The following is an 18700-nucleotide window of genomic DNA, read 5'->3' on the forward strand; positions in this document are numbered from 1 at the left end:
CAACATTTAGAAAAAGTGAATAGATATGTTGATATTTAGGTCATTGACGTAATGCACACACTACATGGATAAATTTTGAACATAAACTTTACCAGTTAGATGTAGTGTTAAAGACCACAACAAATGTCGAAGCAATTTACAGTGGTAATTAAATATTTCTTGCTTGCGTTAATAGAGAACGATTTTCATGGTCACATTTTTAAAGAACATATCATTAGCTTAGTGTTAATGCATTTAAAAAATCGTATTACAATTCTGTGAAATTTCATTTATGTTTTCTCCTCTTTTTTTCTGGTTTCAATTTCGAGTTTTTAAAGTTGAAATGAGCTCTAGCCTACAATGCTATATATTCATAAACACATTTATTTATGATAAGACCTTTATCTCTGACAAAGCTTTTTCTAAATTAATAGATTGCTAACAAGTTTTATCTATAATTTTCACAACAAAATCTGCAAGCATTGAAGTTGTCTGTAAATTTCAGATATCAGCGAGAAGAAGAAAGAATTGAAGCTTTGGTAAATCTCAAGACTTCCAAAGCTGGAGCTGCAATCAAAAATCTTAAGGTATAGGGACTGTGCCTATAAATATTGGTACACATTTAAGAATATTTCTATAATTCTTGTTGTTTACAACATTTAGAAAAAGTGAATAGATATGTTGATATTTAGGTCATTGACGTAATGCACACACTACATGGATAATGGATTTCTGCACTTTATGCCTTACAGGGTTTCCTTTGCAACATCTGGTGCAAATGCTAGTAATGTAAAAGTCTTTGTTAAAAAATTATATAATTTACCTATATAAGAAAAGAATTGTTTACCTATACATGGGAATCGATGATTCATAATGGGATACCAAATGGAGTTATAACTTACATAATTGTCTAATTAACATTGATTGACGTGTTGATTATTTATATGGTCCCACTCTTAATACACGTGACTATATTATGGTTTGCACTATAATTAAATATAACCCTACGTGGTATAACCTATGATATGGTATCCCAAGTTTCTTGTCCTCTATCAATAGTTCACCTTAGAAGAGTCAAGAACTCTCTAGGGATAGTATTTCATCGAAAACGAGGCGATTGGTACTTTGGAAGTGCGTTAATCTACACCAATCACGAGCTAGGATTTTCATTGAACGGATTAGGTTGTAGAAGGGTAGTTCATGGTTACTGTCCCTTTCCCTAGTACCTCATCGACACTACCATTCTGACTCTCGATGTTTTTCCTCTGCAACTACTATGCCACAGTCTTCTCGTCTTCAGCTCTGATCACTGTCCTTCAGGTTAGTTAAGATTCACTGTTTCAATTACCCAATGTCTTCATGGTGCTATTTTCATTGTTAGATCCTTTGTTACAGCGATATTCTTTCTACTGACACACCCAAGTGCCATGGAGGGTTGCAATTTGGCTCATGAATGTTTGGTTCGAGAGCATGGGACCATCCTCACATTTGCAGGTAAGGGAATTAATCTATATTGTTTTTATTCAATTTTCTACTGAGGTTTTGGGAAAACCCTCTTGCCAAGGTTTTCATTTGTGACCGGTATTTCTGCAATTGATCAAGGTAATGGTGTCTTCAAACTGCTATAGTTCAATTCCAGTCCTCAGGTATCTTTGCATGTGAAACATGGCTGACTTTTGCAGGTTTATCTTGGCTATATATCTCATGATTGTTTTGTTTTCTTAGAGGTACGAGAATTGGGGTTCGTTATTATTCTCTGAGTTTATCCTCATGGCTTCTAGACTCAATCCTCAGGGTTCTGAGGCTTCTTTTAAAATGGTTTCTATTGTATTAGGTTTTTATTGATTCTTAACAACTCCAGTTATCTGAAGTCACGAGCTAGGGTTGTCCTGCTAATCTCGTTTTTTCTTGAAAATAGGGTTGAATTTGTCTCTATAATTTTGTATCGAATTCCTGAGTTTCAAAAAAATTTAAGAGTTCTTTTCGTCAATGTTTGGCAAAAAGTTCTACGTACTGACTATTTTCTCTTTTGTAAACAACATCTTTTGTTCATTTAAATAAATACAGGGATTCTTCCACTTGGCTTAACTGTTATTTGTAACTTATTCCTCTCGTAACATTATTGCTTAAAATCCTGACAGTTATCAATAATGGTTATGTTTATAGTTTGTTTTTGTTACTCCTTAGACAAGGTTATTAGATTAAATTTTAATCATGTGTCGTGGCCTTTTTGTATATTAAAATTCAAGTTCATTTATATATCATCTTGCTATCATTGTTTGAGCTAAAATAAGCTTACTGTAGCATCCATTGTTTACCAAAAATGTCATTATTGTTTAGCTCTATGAATTTATCTGTTGTAGGTTTATGCTACAAGCTATATTCATAGTCATCTTTTATTTGAACATAGTTGATGTTGGTTAGTGGAATTTGTTGTTAATGGTTGCGGACAACACCAACATGGGTCTGACTATTAGCCACAAATCTTTTATTTCATCCTGAGGAAGAAGCATTGTTTTCCCCAAAGGTCCTCGAGCTGGCAGGGTTAAATAACCTATTCACGTATTGTTATATATGTTCACACTACTTAAATTTATGTAGTACAACCTTTAATTTTCTTACTGGAAAATAACACATTTGACCCCATGTGCTCACACACAAACTATCTATGGAAATTTATTTTACTTACCTGTAGAGGACGTCACAATCTCCTGTTAGTAATTGGTTAGGTTCGACTCTTGCTTTTCTTTTCCCTACAAATTTTGACAAGATAGTCTACATAGAAAATATTAATTTGATAGACCACTACCCAAAGAGATTTATGTCATGCATAACAATGGTAAGAATTTATATACAATATAAGGAGAGATCTTTCAGATATTTTCTTTCCACAATCTCTATTTACTTTGTTAATCATTCCCGATAAGAAAATCAACAACAAACTATTATTTCTAAGTAAAAATCCACTAAATCAAATTAAGTGTAGTTCTATTAACACTATGCTTATTTGTCCAATTATCTCTATCAAAAGATAAGACCATGAGGGACTTATTTTATCCACCCAACCTATGAGACTAGAAATAACGTCCAAGCCTCCCCATGAACCTCTTTCTTTCCAGAGAATCCTCAGACATCAATTATTCTAGGACCTCAAGACCACCACTCTAGTCCAAAATTTCTTCCTTTACAAGGGTCTCCACTAGTTACCACCAGCACAAGAAGACCTCAGTGTAGTATAATTTCTTCTTACATCATGTCAATTTCTCCTTCTTTTATTCTTACTTCGTCTCTTAGCCCCTCGTGGTTTTTCCAATATGATATTTTTCCTTTTAATCTCCCTAGGAAGAAAGTAACTGCCTAAAAAATCAAGCTTTTTTTTCAAGTCTTTTCCCATCTTTTCTTCGACCAATCTAACATTTCAAAGTAATTAATAATAACTACATATTTAATCTCTAAATTCTTTCACCGTTCACCAAACCGAATTACCAAGTTTTACATAGTAACAATAGAAATGTAAAATGCAATTATTTACAGGACCATGGGTATTACATTCCCCCAGGGTATTACATTCGTAACAAAAGAAATGTAAAATGTAATTATTTATAGGACCAGGGGAGTCCCGGGGGTATTACATTCCCCAATGAGTGAAACACTGTCCCTGGTGTTTATTCGTGCCCTTGGAACAGACCAGGCTATCATTCCCACATTAGGATTTCATACTCCCATGTGGTCTATTTCAGCTTAAAGTGCATCCATTGCACTTTAATCTTGGTGATAGTTCGCTTCGGTAGTGTTGTTTCTCTCTGATCGAGAATGCGTAAAGGCTCTACCAATAATTCTTCATCCGGTTCTACATATTCCAATATTGCAAAATATTAAAACTTCCAAATATTTCATAACCATATTCAACTATTAAGAGAAAGATAAAAAATATTTATCAACACTTTTACACACACCTCTTTCTAGTTAAATATTTTCCTCGAGTCATGTACATATATTTTTAATAAACTTAGGTGAAACATGTTATGGACTCACATAAGGTTGGGTAATGCAGGCCGGTATGCAAAAGGTCCAACCCTTTCAAAAATTTGGAAGGGTCCATAGTATCGTGGGGCCAGCTTCACAAATCCTTTCCACTCTAAAGTGCTCTTTTTGGGTGTCACTCTAACATACACATGGTCCCATATCTGAAATTCCTTAAAAGTCACTTTCTTGTCTGCATATATCTTCTATCTATCTTGAGTGGATTTCAAATTTTCTCACATTTTCTATAGTGATATCCATATCTACCAACATCTTAGGCCCAAACATTAGTTTATCTTCGGGGTACTCCAGTTAATGGGTGTTTTGCACCTCCTTCTATATAACACTTAAAAGGGGCTCATTTTCAGTGACTCATGGTAACTGTTATTATATGAAAATTCCACTAAGTGGAGGTACTCTTCCCATTTGTTTGGTTGCTACATTACGTATATTTGTAACATATCTTCCAACACTTGGTTCACTCTCTCTGTTTGTCTGTCAATTTGCAAATGATATGCAATGTTTAACTGAACTTTAGTTCCCACATTGATAAAAAGCATTTTCCGAAAGGATGATGTGAATTTCACATCTATGTCAGAAATCATAACTTTGGGAATTCCATACAATCTAAAAAAATTGAACATAAATATGTTTTAAATTTGTACAGTTTTGTATGTTGATTGGACATGGATAAAATGGGATACTTTACTCAACTTCTCTACTACAACCATGATTGAATCATTCTTCCTCTTAGTTTTAGGAAAACCAGTGATAAAATCTAGAGAAATTACCTCCCATTTCCATTCTAGAATGGGTAGCGGGTGAAGAAATCTAGTTTCATGTTGGTGTTTAACCTTAACTTGCTGGCACTACAAACATTTGGCCAAGTATTCCGTGATAGCTCTCCTCATTCCAGGCCAAAAAAAAAAATCTTAAGAGCAGAGAACCATTTTTTATACCCGCGATGGGCAGCATAGGGTATCTTATGAAATTCGTCCACTATTAATTATCTAACAACCACCTGATTTGGAACATATATTCTACCTTTAAAAATCAATAAATTGTCCTTATTTATGCCATAATTGGTTTCTTGTCATGAACTATTTTCTTATTTGGTTTATAAAAATAAATATTGTGGATCTTTATCCGCAACTTCTTTAATCAAGTATGAAAAACTAAATTCAGCTTGAATGTACAAGATTTCATATATGTGATGCAACTTTCAAAATCAAATTAACTCAAAAAGGTGTTCCACCTACCTTGTCATGCATTAAGCTTATTTTTTTTAAAGAAACTAGTTAGGTTGCTATGTTCAGTCATTAACAGAAATGAATTTCCCAGAAAATAATGTCTCCACACATTTACATCATGTACAACTACGGTTAATTCTAAGTCATAAGCAAAATATCTTTGCTCATGTACCTTTATTTTCTAGGAGTCATATGCAATAACTTTAACTTCTTGCATCAGTACCCCATCCACTCCTTCTTGACATGCGTCAATGCAAACAATGAACTCCTTATTAGGGTCTGCTATTTTTAACACTGGAGCTGTGGTTAATAAATATTTTAGTAACTAAAAACTACATTGACAATTAATAATCCACTTGAAATATTTTCCTTTCCTTTGCAAGGACGTAATAGGGTAAGCTATTCCGGAGAAACCTTCAATAAAATGGCAGTAATGTCCTGCTAAACCCATGAAATATCAGATGTCAACAAAATTGATGGGAATAGGCCATTCCATAATAGTTTTTATTTTCTCCATATCAATCTCTATCCATTCTGCAGAGATGATATGTCCTAAATATTGAATATGATCTTTGTAGAAATCACACTTACTATATTCAACATACAATTGATGTTCCCGTAATGTTTGCTAAACTATTTTCAAATTCTTTTTGTGTTCCTCTAAATTCTTTGAGTATATAAGAATGCCATCAATAAATATTATGATAAACTTATCAATATAGGGATGAAAAAAATGTTCATAAGACTCATAAATGTTGCTAGAGTGTTGGTAAGGCCAAAGGGCTAAACCAAAAATTCGTAATGGCAATAATGGGTCTAAAAAATGGTTTTAGGAATGTCCTCCTCCCTCACCCTTATCTGATGGTACCTCAACCACAAATATATCTTAGAAAATACCATAGCGCCTTTGATCAGATCGAATAAATCGTCGATTTTGGGCAAGGGATACTTATTCTTAATTTTCAACTTGTTAAGTTTTCAGTAATCAATGAATAGTCTCAAAGTACCATCTTTTTTCCTGACAAACAAGATAGGCGCTCCCCACGGGGACACACTTGGGTAGATGTAGCCCTTGTTGAGTAATTCTTGCCATTTCATTTTAAGCTCAGTTAATTCAGGAATACTCATTCGGTAAGGATTTTTTGACACAGGTGCAACCCCTAGAATTAATTCTGTGGTGAAATTAATATATCTCTTAGGAGGTAGCCATGGAATTTCTTCCGGAAACACATTAGAAAAATATAGAATGATTGTTAAGCTTTCTGAAGAGGTTGTCTTATTTTAAGAATTAGTAAAAGCCACTTACACTACATAAATTGGACATCCCTTCCTATTGCATTTACCTAACTGGGAGGTGGTAATTGGTCATAGTTTTATTGGTCTTTTGACCCCTTAAATTTCCTGTCTTACACCTTCTTTATTGTGGTAACTAACGGTTTTGTCCTTATAGTTCACTAACGATCAATGTTTTTCCAACCAATCCATTTCAATTAAAACATCATAAGACTCCAAATGTAAGACATTCATATTTACATTAATTTTTTGATCTGCTATTTCAACAGGGTAGTCATCTATTTTGGTTGTCACCCTTCTTTTTTCCCCCATGGCCAGTTGCACTAAATAGTGTTTCTTAAATTTACAAGTTTGTAAATGACACTTTTCAATGATCTTAGGGCTAACATAACTTAATTTGTCTCCTCATTCTATATCTCATGATTACACAATGTTTATATATCTTACCTTAAAGCTCGATCATAGAGGGTTGGTATTCCACTTGATGATCATCCAAGGTTGCATTTAACTTTGGAATGTTGTGTACCACTTCACCAATTGTGGAGGCCTCTTGAATGTCAACAGTCTGTTTGGTCCTGGTGCGGTGATGGAAGTTTTTGTAATAATGAGGCTCCCCATAAGCCCAAAACTATAATGGGCATTTCTCCTATTAATTGAAGTCAGGTTTAGTGGAGAGTTCCACTTGTTTTGATTCCCATTGTGATTTAAATTTTTGTTGATTCCTTCGCGGAGTTTTGTTGTATTGATTTTTGTGCAGACTTCTGGTGCCTCTAGTTTTCATATAAAATTTTCTGGGAATTGTTTTGTATTTTCTTACGAGCCCAACTCTTACCGCCTTCTCCCTTCAAGTTCATCTATTGATAAACGATTCACGCTTTTCGAATAGCCTCTTTTATGGTTTTGGGGTTACCAAATTCTAATCATTCTTTCATGAACACTGGTATACTGCTCATGAAACACTGAATGGTGATCTCCTACTGAATGTAAGGTACATACCTCAACAGAGATGTGAATTTGGTCACAAACTCGTCCATATAGAGTTTGCCCAATCGAAGGTCCTGTAATTCTTTTTCCTTAACATCGCAAAATAGCTCAATTAAATACTTCTCCTTAAATTGTTTCTCAAAGTCTCCCCAAGTCACCCCCTGCCTTTAGGTTGTCATCATATTCATAAATTTGGAAGTATCTATTAATTTTAATCAGCCATGCCTTAGTTGCTTCTTCCATTTCCCTGTGAAAAGTTGGGGGCTTTATCTTTTTGAACTCCCCTTTTAACTTTGTCTTCTTCTTGTTACTTTTCTGGTGGTTTGACACATTAGTAGACTCCTCTTCATTCCCACCTTTATCTCCTTCGTAGTTCTAGATGTAACTTCCTTTAGAAGCATTTTCACCTCTTTGTATTTTCTCCTTGTACGTAGCTTCAGTGCCAGGGATGGGTATAGAGTTTCTATGATTCTCATGATCATAAATATTTTTTAATATATTTTCATAATATCGCTTGAATCTATCATTACCTGGCTGCAGATTAGCCATTTCAGTCCTTAATTGTTGAAAAGTTTCCAACAACATGGCAGTGGGGTTTTGGTGTCTGCCATCCAATTAAACCGATATCTCTTAGCTAACTTCGTAAGTAGGTATACTTCCATCTCCCCTCCGCATTATTCTTCCACTCTTTGTTGACAACATAAGTATTTATTAATCATTTTCCAAAATAGACCACAATATTGGAACCTTGCTCTGATACCACTTGTAACAGTCTCTATAACAAAACTATACATTTTACCCATACCATAAGAAAAATTGTTTACCTATACACAAAAATTCATGATTCATATTGCGATACTAAATGGAGTTATAACTTATGGAATCATTCACTTAATAATTATTAATATGTTGATTATTTTTATGGTCCCACCCTTCATACATGTACCTATATTATGGTTTTCACTGCGATGAAATATAACCCTACGTGGTATAGCCTATGATCTGGTACCCTAGGTTTCTTGTCTCGAGTCAATAGTTACCCTGGAAGAGTTAAGAACTCTCCAGAGACAATGTTTCATAAAAAACGAGGTGATTGGTGCTTTAGAGGTGTGTTAATCTACACCATCTACATGTGAGGGTTTTCATCAAACAACTTAGGATGTAGAGCGATAGTTAATGGTAACTTTCCCTTACCCCAGCTCCTCACTACCACTGCCGTTATGCCTCCTAATGTTTTTCCTCTACAAATGTTACACCATAGTGTTGCCAGCTTAAACTCTGGTCGTTGTCCTTGAGTTCAGTTAAGATTCACAATTTCATTTACCCAGAGTCTTCGTGGTGCCGTTTTCTTTCTTAGATCCTCTGTTACAGTGCTATTATTTCTACTAACCAACCCAGGTGCCATGGAGGGTTGTAATTTAGCTTTGGGACATTTGGTATCAGACCATGAGACCATCGTCACATTTTCAAGTGAGAGAATTGCTCTGAATTGTTGTTATTCAGTTTTCTTGCGAGGTTTTAAGAAAACCCTCTCACCCTAGGTTCTAACCAATTTACTCTTTACCATAGTGCAATGGTTGTCATCTTTGACAAGCCTTTAAGTAATTATTCAAGGTAATGGTATGTTCACATTGCTATATTTTGAGTCAAGTCCTTTATTTCACGAGAGATTTTCAAGGATATTTGCATGTTTCACATGGACAACTTTTGCAAGATTATCTTGGCTATATATCCAATGATTATTTTTCTTTTTTATACGTACAAGAGTTGTGGTATGTTATTATTCTCTGAGTTTATCCTCACAGATTTTGGAGTCAATCTTCAAGGTTCCGAGGCTTATTTTAAAATGGCTGCTATTGTATCAGGTTTTTATCGATTCCCAAAAAGTCCACTTATCTGAAGTCACGAGCTACGGTTGTCCTATTAATGTTTTTTTGTCTTGAACATATGGTTGAAGTTGTCTGTATAATTTTGTATCGAATTCTTAAGTTTGAGCAACATTTAAGAGTTTTTTAAGAGAACATGTGGCAGAGTGTTTTACGTACAGACAGGGGTCTCTTTTGCAAACAATGTCTTTTCTTCATTTAAATTATTACAGAGGTTCTCCCCCTTGGCTTACTTGTTCTTTGTAACTTATTTCTTTGGTAACATTATTGTTTAATATTCCGACAATTATCAAAAGTCGTTATGTTTATAGTATGTTGTTGTTACTCCTCAAACGAGGTTATTACATTAAATTTTCATCTGGTGTGGTGGCTATTTTGTATATTAAAATTAAAGTTAATTTATATGTCATCTTGATACCACTACATGATCTAAAATAAGGTACTTGTAGCATCCATTGTTTACCATGCATCCCACTATTGTTCAGCTCTATGAATTTATTTGTTTTAGGCTTATCCTACATGCTATATTCAACGTCTTCTTTTATTTGAACATAGTTGATGTTGGTTCGTGGAATTTGTTGTTAATGGTTACCCACAATACCAATAGGGGTGTGACTTCCAGCGACCAAGATTTTATTTCATACCGAGGAAGAAGGACTACTTTCCCAAAAGGCCCTCGTGCTCACAAGGTTAACTAACCTATTCCTGCATGGTTATATATGTTCACACTATTTGAATTTACCCATTACTTTCTTTAATTTTCCTACGGATAATAACCCGTTTGGTGCCATATGCTGACACACAAAATATATATGGGAAATTTCTTTTACTTACGAATAGAAGATGTCACAATCTGTTGTCAGTACTTTAGGGTCGACTCTTGTTTTTCTTTCACCTACACATTGTGCTCAAATAGTCTACACAGAAAATATTAATCCAACATACCACTACCCAAAGAGATTTATGTCATGCATAACATTGATACAAATTTATATATAATATAAGGATACATATTTCAAATATTTTCTTTCCACAACGCCTATTTACTCTGTTAATCCTCAATTGATGTGACTATCCATAGTAATAAAATTTCTAGTATGGACAAGAAAATCAACAAGAAATTTTTTGATTTAGTCAGAGTCCCAAATATTTTCTACTTAAACATTTAGTAAATCAAATTGATAGCATTTCTATTAACACGATTTACTCAGAGTCCCAAATTTTTTCTACTTAAACGTTTAGTAAATCAAATTGATAGCATTTCTATTAACACTATACTTATTTGTCTAGTTATCTCTATTAAAAAATACTTTAAGAGACTTCTTTTATCCACGTAACCTTTGAGACCGACAATAACGTCCAGGGCTCCCTCGAGCCTCTTGGTTTCGAGAGCAGCCTTAGACAACAATGATTCCAGGACCTCAAGACGACCATCCGAGTCCACAATTTTTTCCTTTACAAGGATTTCCACTAGTTACCGCCAGCTCAAGAAGACCGTAGTGCAGTATAATTGCTTCTTGTCAGCGTCCTGTCAATTTCTCTTCATTTTCCTCTCTTAGCAACTTGTGGTCTTTCCCATCTGAGATTTTTTCTTTTAGTATCCCTCGGAAGGAACACTCGCTAACAGTCTAGAAACTCAAGCTTTTGTTTTGTTTTTTTTTTTTTACGTCTTTTGAAATCTTTTCTTTGACTAATCTAAAATTTTAAAGTAATTAATAATAACTACATATTTAATATTTAAATTCATTCACCACCTAAACGAGACCAAATTACCAAATTTTATACAGTGACACAAGAAATGTAGAAGGCAATTATTTACAGGACAACCAAGTTTTACATAGTAAGAAAAGAAATGTAAAAGACAATTATTTACAAGACCAGGGGTGTTACAGATAATTTTCATGGTAATTTTATTATGGTAAACATGAATTTAGAGATACTAAGTAGTTAAAGACACATATATATCCATAGATGTAATATTACTTGATTAATTAATTGGGAACGTAGTTTTATGAATTTTCTAATTTGTTATTAGAATTGTACTTGGCGACTTGCTCTTAAAAGGGCCCAAATAAATGGAGAATAGAAGTATTTGCAGTACTGCATTTATCTATCAACTATTTGTAACGTTTAAAATTCGAGCTAAAGACCTATGTGTGGTCTTTATTGCAATGTTGTGGCAGCGTAGATCCCTGCTACGAGTGTTCTTGATTTTGGATGCTAGAGAGTGCGTGGAAAGCACAAGTTGCGATGGGAATTGCGGCATCGTAGAGTTCCGTGTGTAGCCCATTTGTGTGGATTTTCACCAGTGCATTAAGTACCACTTGAGTTTTTCTGTGTGACTTCTTCATTAAGGCAACGATGTTGGAGAGTTGAGCGATGTCGTGTAGAAAAAATTGCGGATGAGCGTGATGTGATCGTAGGGTTGACATGACCGTAGGAAATGTTAGTCATGATGGAGACCACCACAAACAATGTCAGACCACGAGGCAATGACAATGTTGCTAGCCCATTTCGGCTCAGATTAATTATAGAGAATTCCAGTGGCTGTTGTCTACTGAGGCGGAGGATTTTTTTGGACGGTCAAGCGTAAAAATATGGTCGGAATTTCATTGATTTTCAAGGCAAAAAATAGTCTAGTTAGACTACGACATTCTAGTGTATAAATAGAAGGGCACAACTTCCAAATGAAGGTATACGACTTTTAATGGCATGCTAATACCCTGGTATGTGTAATCACTTAAATATGTGTGTAGGAGATGAAAGCCAAAGTGTTGTTTTAAAACAACATCTTAGGGTTTTGAATGGCTTTGATAAATGTGTCTAAAGGGTCTATAGTTTTATGAGTGGTTCCATGAAGGACATAAATAATTGCGTTTGGAAATTCCATTCCCATGGGAAAGAAATTATATTGAAAAGAGAGTTGGAATGTTACTATTCCATTCGCATGGGAATGTGATTATATGAAAAAGACGGTAGAAAGTATATTTGAAGGAATTTTGGAGTTAAAATTAATAAACATATTGACATTTGTGGTGTCAAAATGAAGTTGTTTTTTTAGATTTCACGATTTTAACAAATGACAACAATGTAAGCAGATCCAAGATTGAACCAAGAAGGAAACAATGGTGATGAAGATACCTATCGTGTGAACAAAGGAGGAATCTGCAACTTGTGTTTTCTTCATGTGTGTCGACATTTCTTGCTATACAACATAATAAAGTCTTTGTTCTATTGAGGAGCATCACAGACAACAACATGTGTGAACCAAAAGCGATCCATAGTGATGAAATGTTAATGTGTTTGTAAGTGTGGATTTAGTTAAGCATTTATAGATCTTATTCTACATGAATTGAAATGATGTGTTGTAAGGGGTGTATGATCAGTTGTGCATGACAACTTAGAAGTTTTTGTCCAATTTTTCAATATCTAGTCATAAGTAAGTCGTCTATCTAGATGTTTGTAAGCTCTGTTGAGTCATAGCTACATGCATTAGTGTCATAGCATATCTAATCATGTACGATGCATCTATCTTATCTATAGATTGGACGTTTCATTAAGTTATGAAAATTACTCAAACATGTATGATGGTGGCAAGTGGTCTCTAGCTAAGCTTGATGTGGAATAAGAGAATTGAGTCTTGAATCAGGGGGATAATATGAGATGAAATATTTTTAAAATGTGAGGGGCCAAGATAATGATACTTTAACATGTTGATGAACCATGTAGGTGAATATGGTTCCTAGAGAATTACTGAATACAAAGGATAGCACCCATGTATTTGACATATGGATTTTCTTTAATATGGAAATAAATAATCAATTGTGAGTACTAAGAGTTTGTCTGTGCATGTACAAAAAGAAGAAGAAGAACCCCTTATTGAAAAATGCATAACTGAAGACACAAATGCAATCCTCAATGTAGAAAAAAAGAATAGATCATCACAATGCTTATGGCCATGATGTAGATGACAATAATGGAAAACAAATTATGGTGGACATCAATTTTATAATTTTGCGATTGTTGTGGAAGAGACTCATGATCATATTGTAATGTGAATCACACATTATGTTTCTAAGTAACTCTATTGTGTCCTGTTTTGAGTTGATGTTGTTGTCATAGATTATAGAAGTGCTTGGTATGTTCATGCATGAACTTTTTAATAGTATGTACCTAAGTCTTTCAAGATGTAACAATCACGTGGCATGTGTAATCTCTTGTAGTTTGTGGCAATCTGAAAACTACAATATAGTGTAGGTTTACAGTAAGACAAAACAACTTGTATGTGAATATTTTGGTTATGTAGAAAGCACTTTCTAGGATGTTTTTTTATCATCCAAAACCACTTGAAGCATCTCTATGATATGTAGAAAACCACCAGTATTTAAGTTTGCAAAAGGGAAAGAGAGCATATGCATAGGGATTCTTGAAGAGTTTTTTTTTTATTTCCTAGCAGTTTGATGTAGATACATAAAAAAGAAAGGTTGAGGGAAAGCTAAGAAAACCAAAAGCATGGTTGCTGGTAAAACAAGAAAAAATAGACCATGGTTATGGGTAAGCCAATAAAACAAAAGACAACAATAATTGTGATGCATGGGGAGTTAAAGGTATATGTATACATATGAATATATGACGATTGAATGAACCATGTAGATGAAGTACATCCTAGTAGATTGGTGATTGTAGCCATGGGTTATTCACACATTATGATGGGTATATCTTCCTTTATATGGATGTTAACATTCTAGTATTATTTGTAAATGCCAAGTTGGACCACAAATAAGCTCTGCTAATTAGGAGGTACTTTAGTTCATAATAGATCATGTGTATCGAAAAGTGCATAATGGTGAATACGTCAGCTAGTTGAGATGAGGACAAGTAGTTATTAAGGGGGAGTGTTAGAGTGTATAACTCCTACTTAACTTAAGTGTCATTGTTGATTCATAAAGGAGATTGTTTCTAGTTTGTAGGAGGTTATTAAATCTAGTTAGGTTAAGACCTTTTATCTAATTAGATACTTTCTAGATTGGTATTTGGTTGAGAAATTTTCTTAATTAGATTGATTGTGTGATCAAAATATTTTTTCTCTTTTGAAAAGACACTTATATATTTATATTAAAATATTTCACCAATCAATTAAAAAAATGTTTTGTAAAATTTATAATTCGATAACCATAATAATTTATATTATAATATTTCAATTATTTTATTTATTAACATTAAATATTTAATTTCCATTTTTTTATTGTTTTAATATATCACTTTCAACATTCATCGGTGGGGGTGATAATTGGAAATTATTGAAGGGCACATCAAGGCATGTACCCCCCTTCCCACATGGAATACACAATGATGAATGCATTGAAGACCCTCTAGTGGTGATAGGGAGCGGATGGTTCCCGAATGTTTTAGTGGTATAGTTAGTAATTAGACTTCTCAAGGACATTGTTGGTGGAATAAGGTAATGCGAAGTAATAATTTGATGGGAGATGTTTCTTCATGAGGGAAGGTTGGCTCTTTATCTTCCTCATCCCTGACCCTCAAAACCGAGACAACAAGGACAATCATTTCTTTAGGCCCTAGTGTCTCTGCCTCCTTCATGGTGGCAGCTCAATGCATTAAAATTTAAGACTCGAGCTCGTTGAGTCTTGTACATATAGTAGGTTGGGTATTTAAGATTGTTTAGGTGGGACACTAGTTAGATCTGGCTTCCGGGGTGACTTCTCTCAAGATCAATGCAATTCCCAATCCGTTGGTAAAATTTTCATGCCTAGCTACAATTTTTTCTTTGGTTCTATCCTATTGTTGGTTTGTTAGTTTTTTGTAGGGGTAGCATTATGGTTCCTAGTATTTTAGCTTTCATCTAAAGTTAGTGATGTTAGCCCACTTCTGGTGAATGTGTTTTTCCTCAGTCGTATTTCAACTCTAGAGGTCCATTAGGGAGGTGGGGTTGTTGCTCCCTGGGTTTCTCCTCCTTTTGTTGGGTATGTGACCTATCTTATGCTCAAGGGGGAGTGGAGTAGGCTGAGCATCCAGCTATAGTGTGTCTCTGGTGTGGGTAGAAGATTCTATACCTAGGAAGGGTGGTGGAGGGGGGTCGAATCGTCACTAGGCAATATCCTTGTGAAGCTCATTGCGCCTTTCACAAGGAAGCTATTACTGTTGATATAAACTGGGATCTTCATGCAAATTCATATACAAAGTATAAGGCTTTTGATTGGCGGTGTGTGATAACAATGTTGAGGCCCATGCAGCACTAAAATGGACATTCTTATAGGGGTTTAGGGCCAAGGGAACAAAGCATCGTCCCTCGTACTAAAAATGTGGATTTTGGCGAAGAGTTGGACCAATAGCCAGCCCATTCACCACGAAGAGTAGACCTTCCCCGTTCATTGAATTCTTTGGAAAAATAAATTTAATAGGTTACCATGATTCTGAAGCAACTAGCACAAGATCAACATGAGGACCGAAATGAAATTATTTATTTTATGAACAAACTTCAACACAATCAATGGCACATGATGGGTAGGCTGGTATCACTACGTCGCAGACATAAAAGTATCCAAGTGAGGTTGTACCATCTCGAAGGAAGGGTGGAACATATGGAAGCTCACGTTCATGAATCCTTTCATCCTCCTTCACCACCAGAAAATGTTTCAAACATTCCAACTCCAGGTAACTTTGTTGACCAGTGATGAATGTGAGTTGTATTTTGGTTCTTGGAATCTTCTTGTTTCTTTTGGGCTATCTGTATGTGGTATTTTAGCTTAATTCTATTGTTATCAATGTATTTTTTCTATTACCTTTTGGCCTATAAATCTAGTAAGAATGAGACCATAAAACTTTTATACCCAAATTAATCACAATATAGCTTTAACTTGATTTCATTATATTATATATATATATGAGAAATATTTTTATTAAGCTACGTTAATATTTGGTTATATTTGATTTATATTAATACATATAAGCTTTCCATGAGCGTTTTTAATCAATTTGGTATCTCTCCTCAAAATTTTATGAAAATAACATTATATATTCGTTTAATGAAGCCCTATAACGTAATAATACATTTTAATATTTATTAGTTAATAAAATGCAATTATATGCAACAAATATTGGGATAAAAGCATGAAAGAGAAATACAAGGACACAAAATGTTGTTAGTTGAAGTAAATAGTGATAATCTGCATTGAATAAATTATGTTAAGTTAAAGGATTAAAATTATTGGTAAAGACCATATTCTCCCCCAAATACTAAATCTTTATACGTTTAAGATCTTAATTTCTGATGAAATTTGAGACTATATATTAAAATCAAAAAAGAAAAGATTAATATTTCTCCTTATAATTAAATTTTATTTTAAAAAAACATTTAAATTTTATTTTAGGATATAGTAACTTATTTAGTTAAAAATATAAATTTACAAGTGGCGACAATTTTTTTAGTCACAATCTATAATACTCATGCTTGTATACCAGAATAAATATTAAATACATTTAATGAAATTAATGTAATTATATGATTATAAAACGAAATAATAATTATTATAGAAATAGTTTCTTTTTTGGATTTGTGTATTTATTTTAAAATAAAGTTTTAATAATTTTAATTTCATTATCAATAATTATGAGGTAGATGGTAGGGATTTTATCTCTGTGAAATATTTTATAATATTCATAATAATATACTCAAATTAAAAGTTGAAATTTACTTTTAATGTAGTTATTTTTTTCTCTTTTAATTAAATTAAGTACTTAAAAAAATGTTATATGAAGTGATTTATAGTTTTTTGAGAATGTTATATTAATAACTCACGATATTAGCCAATAATATTGTAACAAAACTTATTTATAGTATAATAAAGCGAGAGTAAATCTCCATAATTAAAAATCTAATTTGATATTTTTTAAATGTATATATGTTTAGTTTACGTAATAATTTTTCTTTTTAAACTTTAACATGAATCAAGTTTTTTAAAATTTATTATGAATTAATATTATCTATGTTTAATAGCTATTTTATTTAAATAGTTAAAATACTTTTACACCATATTGGGTGTCTCTATAATTGATCGCATTTATTCCATGTGATGGGAAAGGTGGTGGTGGCCCACACGAGTAACACTCAGCTTAGGCATCTCATCCCTTCATAACCGTGAAGAGTATTATCACTAGCTTTGGTTCATGCATTTGTGGTTTACGACGAAGAATCTCTCAACCTTGACTCATCATATCATAGATACTACACTTATCTAAAACACTTATCTAAATTGATTTCTTAGTAATGACCTAATGACAGGAGTTGCAATAGGTAATTCAATAACATTATATAGAATAAGGAATCCCGCGGCGATATAGGCAATTGGGATTACCTCTATATATTTTGGTTGTCAATTCAAGACAGCAGGTTTCTTTGGCATTCGATACTTCATAGTTTTCATAGGAAACCTTTGTTTGTTCATGGGATGTAGGCATTTCTAAAAGCAGTTTACCCCTTCGTTTTCATAGGAAACCTTTGTTTGTTCATGGCATGGAGGCATTTCTAAAAGCAATTTACCCCTTCTTGGCTTGAATAGGAGAAAAAGAAAGTAAGTGAGATGATTTATTTCTTTTGGGTCATGAGGTTTTCCTTTCAAAGTTTCGTTCTCAACTTTTACAGCTGTTTCAAAGTTTCGTTTTCAACTTTTACAGCTTGGTTTTAGGTTTTTTTTTTTCCAAGGAAAAAAAACGGTAACCTTTTATTAATAAATTAATGAAAAGTTACACAAAGCAGATGCATTGAAGCATTCCGTAAGTTGCCACATGGGCCCGAGTGCTTTCGCACTCCACGCACCGTTAGAAGACTAACGTGCAAAGAATAGGAAAAAGAGAAAGAGAGGAGAGAGAAAGAGAGGGCAAGAAAAGCTGAAAGTCTCACGCTTCAAGCTTTTCTCCCCTTTTTCTTTTCAACCTTGCGCCACTCTCCTTGAGTGGGCTCGATCGAAGCAATGACTAACTGTGTTTCTGCATTCTGTGGCCCTGTTTCTTTGTCTGAGTCTGAGGTTTCTGAGTGGTGATGTCGTTTGATGCCTCCCACACTTGGATCCATGCTTGTCATCTCTGCGTGATTTTGATGAATCTTTGTGCTCTTGTATGTTGATGTAGTAATTTTCCCGGAATCTGAGGACAGATGTTCCTGATTGTTTACCGTTGGGGTCGCTGCTGCGGTATTCTCCCCAATAGGATCATCATGTTGTTCAGGTGGAGCATTAAGCTCCCCCTCTTCCTCTATTTCTTCTTCTG

This window comes from Pinus tabuliformis, chromosome 3_2, assembly GCF_031772625.1.
Source record: "Pinus tabuliformis cultivar Carrire ecotype Pingquan chromosome 3_2, CPIR1, whole genome shotgun sequence".
Lineage (NCBI taxonomy): Eukaryota > Viridiplantae > Streptophyta > Pinopsida > Pinales > Pinaceae > Pinus > Pinus tabuliformis.